We start from the raw sequence: 8,526 nt of genomic DNA on the forward strand, positions 1-8,526 counted from the left end.
CCAAATCAAGCTCTTTTGAGGGAAATAAATTGTTTCCATCCTAGTCATCCTCTGAATAGCATAAGGCTCTCATATATCGTTACATCTCGCTCTGGTGTCACCATTTCATTAAATTTCTTATTGAGATGTTTCAGAACTGGCTGAAATTTTACTTATTTAGGGCATTCATGATTTCATGGGTCAAATGCTGCATTATGAGAAAAATGCAAGCATTGTTGCACAAGAAGGAATTGACGATGAGACATTATTTTACCGAAAAAAGGTGTGAAAGTTCAATGGCTTTTGCTCCAATAATGATTAATTCCAGGTTTCTTTACAATTCTTTGAAATATATTTAGAGTGAAAAACACATGCATCTCTTCCAGAGTTGTTTCTTCCAAAATTTAATCTTTGAGAACTTTCTTATGACACTCGATTGGATGCACTGTTTGGCATATTTCTCTTCTACAATTTTACACATGAGAAAATAATAGATGAATGTTTCACAAAATTATGGAACGTTAGAAGTGTCGTCAACTTACATGTGCATAGAAGAAATACCAGTAAAATTGAACCGAGGTCACGAAGGTGGTGGATTTTTCACATCAATCTTGGTACAGATTCTGGCAGATTTCAAATCTCTCTTTATCAGAGCTGAGTTCACTACACGAGTCATCTGAAAAATAATCCATATAATTAGAGAACAGTTCTGAATCTGTATTAGAATTCAGTTCATCATCCAACAAGAACATATTTTCGTCGTTCACTTCATCCATAATTTCCAAAAGTATTACCAGTTTGAACTTACAAGCACTGCAAACACCAGAACAAAAAATTGCAACTTCCGTAGAGAAAAATGCTTTTCATAGAATGGTCTTGCGCTGCGAGCGCATGCATATATATTTTGAGAAAAACCCGGATGAAAAGCATTTCAGTGATGTGGACAAGTTTCGCCGTCTGTTGAAAAATATTAATACTACCATAATAGGCTGTTGCTAAGAAAAGTAATCCATGGAGAAACCCTTATAGATCTACTGGAAGGACATGCATGTCTCTTGAGGTCAAAAGTGTATGTTGAATGTATTTTTATATATGTTTGTATGTTATAATAAAAAAAATAAATCTATTTACAAGAATTAAAAATACAGGCAAACCAAAAAAAGAAAAGGAGAAAATATTGATGCCCGTACAAGGTACAGGTACCAGTTAGGGCCAAGTTCGGATAGCCTGTACACTGCATGGCAAACCATTTAAGAGGTTAACAGAAGGGACTGGTGCATTGGACAATTCCACAGAAACAGAGAATCTTTAAGTGAAAACCTTTTTTTTTAAATTTGAATGAGGTCTTGATCTAATTACATTCCACATAGTTGAAAGTTTATAAATTTGAATCTGGCAACATCTTCATGTATTATATTTTTTATGATGATTTCTTTTGAGAGCTATGAAGTAAGATTTCAGTTTATTATATTTTGTTTTCCAAAATAAACAATCACACTTATATCTATGTCTATAGAACAAATAAAAATACTCAGTTCATAACTCTTGACTATATTTATGTTGTAGAAGTTTAAATATCACTTAAGAATTTAGTAACGGGAGTCACAATTTTTTTTTAAATTTCATGCCAAAAAACCATAATTTATAACATTTTTTAATATAGCATCAACTCCAATAAGAAATGATTTTTTAAATTGGAGTTTTACTTTTAAAAATACACAAAATTTACTTTTGCGACTCACAATGTATGATACTATTATGAACAGATATAGCATATCTGAAATCCTTCTAAAAATTTCAATTATATTTGTAAGATACTTAGTCAGTTTATTTTTTAAATCCAACCATTTAGTTTTCAAATTAAGTTTTTTTTGTATTAATAAATTAAAGATGGCTTCCCAGCCTCAGCTGTAGAAAGACAAAGAAAACGAGAGAAATAGAAAAGTTAGGAAGCCATGATGCTTACCGAGAAAAACTCCATTGTTTAATGCAAGACATAATAAAGAGAAAAAATTGCCACTGGTACTGCAAAAGAAATTAATACAGGGTTCCCAGCAAAATCATAAATTTGATCAAAATCACTCGATCATTTCCCTGACCATGACTCAAAATTTTCCCCGACCAAAACCACATACACAGGGTTCCCACTCAAAAAATTAGAAAAAGTGGGATGGCGGTACCCCCTTAAACATAATCATAGCATAATATTTAAAAAGACCTTCAGAAATTCATTTTTTAAAATATGTAAAAAAATTCAAAAATAATTTGTTTTTCACGCCACTATTTCAATATCCTATAACAGCGGTTCTCAACCTTCTTTGACTCGCGGAGCCCTTTTAAGTAAAAAAATTCTATGGTGGAGAACCATAGATCAATTTTTTAATTACTCAAAGTTACTGATAATTTTAACTATTTAAAAATATTTAATTTTTTTAAATTTTACTATTTTTTTTATATTTTCCTCAAGCGGCCGCGGAGCCCTTGGAGAGTGCACAAGAAGCCCCAAGGGCTCCACGGAGTGCCAGTTAAGAACCGCTTTCCTATAAGATTGACTGAAGCTAAAGCAAAATGACAGAAATGACTTCGTAACAAAAACAATTTTTGGACAAAACAGTGTACTTGCAACCACAGATAATTCTATCCTGTCTCTCCTTACAATGTTACATTATTTTTTGAAGAGTCTTCCAGAGTCCAGTGTGTAAACTCTCTTCCTCAGTGCACAGAAAGTTACGAAGGCATGCACGTTTTTTTAAGAATGATGCTCCTTCGAGACCACTTTCAAAATCACAGTGCAAAATGTATAAGGTGCAAGATCCAATGTAAATAAGTCCAGGTGAACTGGATGGTTCTACTGTGCTGTCTATCTTTTCAAAGGGATTTGTTTACATTTTACTGTTCAATGCCAGTGTCATAATTTGATAAATAAAGCACACTTTTATTTCTAGCTTTTTGCAGAGCTTCGTAAACATTGTTTATGCCTCTACATGTCCTAAAAATACAGAAGACAATCTAATGCTATTGGGTAACATCAGAGTCACAAAACCTAGAATTAGTGGTTCTTAACCAGGGGTGCAAAAGAGCATTTTAAGGGTGTGAGATTAAAAAAAAAACATGTTGACTGATTATTGAGGAAAATTAAAATCAGGGACGGCTTTCCAATCCAGATCAATTTCAAGAATTTTTTTTCAGAAGCTGCAGCCTCTAATTTACCAGATTCCAATCTTGCGATAAGTTTGCACGAGATCTTGAAAAGAACTTCAAACAAAAAAAAAGCAAAATGTTTGGAGATTTGAAATCTTTTAGAAATTACTTGCACTCTGGAGGGACAGTCTTAAAAAACTCACACTTCTTTTACTGCCAGGCCAACAGAGGTAGCAGGCTTACCTCAAACAGACTTGTTGTTCTACATAAATTTCACATTGTCAAAAATGTCTATAGCTCTTTCTGAACATTATACATTTTCAACCCATTTCTTACTACAAAAAATGCAGAGAAAACAATTCTCTTTCAATTTCACCCATTTGTGGTGTCTTGTAATGTCAGTGAACTGGTGAACTGTGTGTAGCAAGGAGGAGAATTCTAAACAAAAAATATATACTACTGAGGAGTTGTTTCATCCCATCCATACAACCCACAGGTAGAACCCCAACTCCCCCATCTTGACATATTTGAATTGCATCTTTCACACGTAGCAGATGCGGACGTGGGTCCGGAAGAAGTTTCAACAATTGGAATATACTGAGCCTTTCAGACGAGCCAAAATTTTCCTGCACCTAGGAAATGTTCATGCGGGTCTGGATGTCATCCGCAGGTGTTAAAACCTAAGTGAGGGCTCCGCATCCGCACATACAAGTTTTGACAATTGGGTTATTCTGAGCAAGGGCGTAGCAGGGGGGAGGGAGACTTGGGGGTCTGGTCCCCCCAGAAATGTGAGAAAATGACCGAAAAAAGGGAAAAAGATGGCCAAATCCATTGTTCTGTCACTTTGGTCCCCCCCCCCCCGAACGAAATTTCTGGCTACGCCCCTGATTCTGAGCTATTCACACGATGCAGATGCGGAGCGAATTCGTTCGCATCTTTGGCTACTTTTAAAGATGATTTTGCATGGAATTTTTCTCATTATTTGCCATAAATACAATTAAAAACACCATATGAGGGTCCCTGTTCATTAAATATAATGTACCCACATACGTCTATCCCTACGTTTCCTTCTGAGATGGAGGTATAGCAACTTTAACTGCCTTTTGTCCATAATTTATAATTTTATACAATAAAACTTGTCAACAACGGCCACTGACAGGACCAAAATTATATACATAAGCCGTTCTGTTCATTACGACTATTTAATTGACTAAATACTTTAATAACTTTTAAATGAAATTTTTTTTCTAATATTTGAAATTATTTAAAAACTATAAATATTTAAAATTATTTTAAATATTTATTATTTTTTTTAATTTTTTAAACTTAGAAAAAAAATACTTTTATTAAACAACGTTAACCACATACTGCGTTCACTCAGGGCCGGATTAAGATGTTTGAAGGCCCTAAGCACTTGAATATTTTTGGTAGTTCCCTCGATACCTACACGTATATTTTACTCAATATTCAGTCTGTAAACTGAAAAAAAATTGAAATTTTATATTTCAGAAGTGACTAATCTAAGGATGGGATTTCAATTTAAAAGGTTTAAGAAAGTTGTTTTAAAAAACAACTAATAAATTTATCAGTTGCAAAATTTTTTTAGTGTAATCTGGGCTTAAGACCGGGATTACACTACAATGTTTTATAAAAGATATTTTATAAAAGTTGAAAAATTCAACCAATAGGCGCATCGGTTGCATTCAAGCAAATGCAACCGGTGATCTTGTTGGTTGAATTTTCATGTTTTATCAAAGAGCTTTTACAAAACTTTTATAGTGTAATCCCAGCCCAAGACAGAATTGTGATGTGAATATTTCAAAGCACATATTTTGAAAAGTCTCCACCCCTTCCCTTTTTTTCTATTTGCAAAGTCTTTGAGATATCTCCTGATTTTCTTTTTGGAACATAATTGTTTTGGATGTTTTTGGATTGGATTTTTCGAACATTGGATGTTTTTGGAATTTCTTTCATATTTTTCCGAAAACCCAGATTTTTTTTCAAAATCTTTTGAAAATCTTTTAAGATATTTTCTCCCATCGACTACTTGAGAAGATCGGAATGAAGGCATCTTTATTCCCATATTCTATTGGGCTTTAGATTAAACCACCGAAGAATGGCTCTAGGCTGCCTATGGGCACTCTCTCTCTCTCTGAATCAAGGTTGAAGGAGAAAAATAATTACAAAAATTGTAAAAAAATAGTTTTATGCACAAATTTCAAACTAAAGATGTGGCCGTTTCACCCGCATCTTTAATGCTCGTGTGAATGGGTATGGGGACCAGCGTCCGCTCCGTGTGAAAGGAGCCTTATACAAAGAGAGCAAAAAAAAAACAAGAGAATACCATTTTCTCAGAAAAGATAGAAAAGAAATTAGAGCTGGTATTGGCTTTGTTTTCAACAATGGAAAAGAGTGTCTCCTCCTTAGACCTCCCCCCCCCCTTCATCCTTTTACTGAAAAAGCAGGTTCAGTGACCTTGACCAGCATCGGTTTCCAGTATGTAAAATCTCACCCTTCAACTGATAAGACATTTTGCTCATGTACACCAGTGTTTCTCAGTAGGGGATCCAGAGGAAAAAGCAGATAAAGATTGTGGATAAGGCTTCCTTATTCTCTCCCAGAGAGGATCTGAAAGAGATAATCTTCTATGGGAGAAAAAGTGAAGACCAACCACTGGAATGGGAATTCATCCCCCTTTTAATTTTTTTCCCTTCAGATTTTCCCAGACTTTTACCAAATATTAGGAATTTTCCCTGACCTTTGACAAATATTTAACATTTTCCCTGACCATTTTCTGTTTCCCCGACTTTGCTGGGAATCCTGTAATATCAGAAGAAAGAAGACAAAGTAAGAAAGCTTCCACTACTCATAAAGAAAGTTCAACCAAAACACCATTTTCAGAACCATACTACTTTTATGTCCCAATAGGGTGGTATAGAAAGGTAACCCTAATCAATGTAAGTATTCAACACAATAGGAACAGTTCGTAAGAATCAATAAAATTTTTTTTTAATGCTATTGAATCTCAGGCGGCGAATTTTTGTTTGATTAGTGATTACTGACTATCTCAATATGATAGAGGCCCAGTGCCATCAGAACCAAATGGGCTTCACTCCTGCTAAATTAACTTCAAAATTCCCTACGTAAGGGAAAGGGCCTGAAATTTACCCTCCCTAATCTGCATGTACAGAGTTGCCATCTTGCATGAGTGCCAGAAAACTCTTCAGAACCATTTAGATCTACAGTGCGAAATCAACTTTTGCCTGGAAGATCAGCCTGGAACATCATTAACAAAACCTGCCAAAAATAAAATGAAGAAACGTGACTATAAATATATTAAAACTGGTAAAGTGTTTGAAATACTTTAAGTGGTACCACAAAATGTGTACATTTTCAAGAAAAAACTTTCTTCCCGATTCCTGTGTGGATGGCTTTCTTTCAAACTGAGCACAAATCAGGTATATTGCCATCCATGGCCAATTTACTACCTAGTAAGTTGTGCCGGAAGTATGTGTGTGTGGAAGTCAGTGCATGTACCTAACAGTCTGAGAGCATAAATAGTGTTGTGCCTGATTTTTCAGTGCTGCCATCTATATCTCAGAAGTGAAGTGTAATGATTGAATTACATTTGTACGTCTGTTGCTGTCTTTGGCTAGACTTTTTAAAGGGGAGATTGACTCGCATTCACACCTTGAAGTTTGGAGAACCACAGAAAACCAACTTCAGCCGACCACCAGTGCGGCGACGGTGGGGTTTGAACTAGGGACCTTGCGATGAGAGTCCATCACTATGACCACTGTATGGATGATTGAATTTAGATGAAATTTATTATTGAAAAACATGTGTAATCAGCTTATTTAACTTATGAATAAAAATGTATAAGCACATGTTTCCATCTCCATGAAGTTATTATGAGGTCTTAACACTGTTTCAATCAAGTTTTTGATAAAAATAAATGTGTAGATTATAACTAGGATTAGAGGCAGGGCTAGGACACCTTTGATGAAAATCACAAAAATGTGAATTGTTTTTATTTTGGCTAAAAAAATTTAGTACAATCACAATTGCAACACTACTCGGTACAGAGTTGAGTTAAGGCCTGTTTGCACGTATTAAGCGATTAAGCAGGTAACAAAATTTGGAATCGTAAAACACGTTTAAAGTCTTTATTCGCGTATTACATATTGTTGAGGTTATGAACCAAAATCTATGGTCTATCACATATATTTTTTGAATTACAGTGTTTTATAGACAAAATGTAGGATGAAATTTCAAAAATTCACATGTACTTAAACATATTTTGGTGTAACTTATGAACATATCATGCAATCCCTTAAATTTTGGTTCATAACCAACCTGCAACATTACTAGCTAAATGCACTGTGAAAATCACAAAAAAGCATTTCATTAATAAAAATTTTTGCAATCGTGTTTCGAATATCATACTTCGAATATCACTTTTTCATAGAAAATATAATAGATACACCAAAATTTGTCACTGTTTTCACCATTTCGAGACACTTTCTATAAAAAAATGTATTTGAAGTTCACTCGAGAACCATTTTAAAGAAAAGTGACAAGAAAGGTAGTCCGATACCTTAATAGAAATAAAGGTCAGCAGTTGTGATCAAAAAAGCATCATGCAATCACTTTTTTATTTACGTAAATATATACGCTAACAGACTCACATGGCAGAAGACATTACGACTGAATTATGCAGGACTATCGACTGCAATGAGCATCCAGCTTATATTACTGGATGGCAATCAGTCAATCAATCAATCAATCAATGGTTTTGTTTTAGCAGGGTTTTTGGCTACAGCAAGGCCCTCTCCCTGCGGCTGGTAGAGATTTTCTACATTAAAGAAAAAAATTATTAATCATTGTCGACGGCAATCAGATGACATTATTACTGAAAAAGTAAACAATAAAAGCATGTTGCCATTCGAGAAAAGGTAAGTACTTTCTCTTAGGGATACACTAAATAAGTAAGAAAGACAACACTGGGACTACTGAATCACACATGATTGTTGGCTGTATAAGTAGGCTGACCATATTTCCTCGAGCGAAATACGGGAAATCGCGATTCGAAATACGGGAAAATACGGGACATTGCTAATTATCGCCAAAAATGACGCTAAAACCGAACAAAGATGCCAAATATTTCCGAAGTTACGAAAAATCACAAAGGCGGGAAATGAAGCATTACTGCAAATTGTAGTGGATTAAAATGAATTCCACAATAAAAACGTTCACCAAGACAAATCTTACAATTTTAGTTTCAATTGTAAAGGGTGCTTGGTTAGAAAAAGGCTGGAACTCGAGGTCGAAGCTTTACGGGAAAAAGTTAGGGTGCTAGAGGGCCCGGTTATAACGGACCCTCTGGTCGTCGAGCCACCTGTTGAT

The 8,526-nt window shown here is 34.8% G+C and overlaps 1 long non-coding RNA gene across 2 annotated transcripts in view; it reads right to left on the reverse strand.

Annotated features, from left to right (window-relative positions):
- The window catches only part of LOC149065854 (uncharacterized), a 43,216-nt gene extending 35,155 nt beyond the window's left edge, over positions 1 to 8,061 (reverse strand). Inside the window, exons 1-2 of one of the 2 annotated variants that reach the window (XR_016195588.1) lie at positions 7,809 to 8,061; positions 522 to 655 (exon numbers count right to left, since the gene is read on the reverse strand). This is a non-coding gene — a long non-coding RNA (uncharacterized LOC149065854). The remainder of the gene's footprint in view (positions 1 to 521; positions 656 to 7,808) is intronic. The other variant, XR_016195587.1, reaches the window with a different exon arrangement.
- Between the last annotated feature and the right edge of the window lie 465 nt (positions 8,062 to 8,526).

Source organism: Pholcus phalangioides, unplaced genomic scaffold (assembly GCF_987345545.1).
Source record: "Pholcus phalangioides strain wild (caught in Gottingen) unplaced genomic scaffold, Ppha-v1.0 ptg000037l_1, whole genome shotgun sequence".
In the NCBI taxonomy this organism is placed as follows: Eukaryota; Metazoa; Arthropoda; class Arachnida; order Araneae; family Pholcidae; genus Pholcus; species Pholcus phalangioides.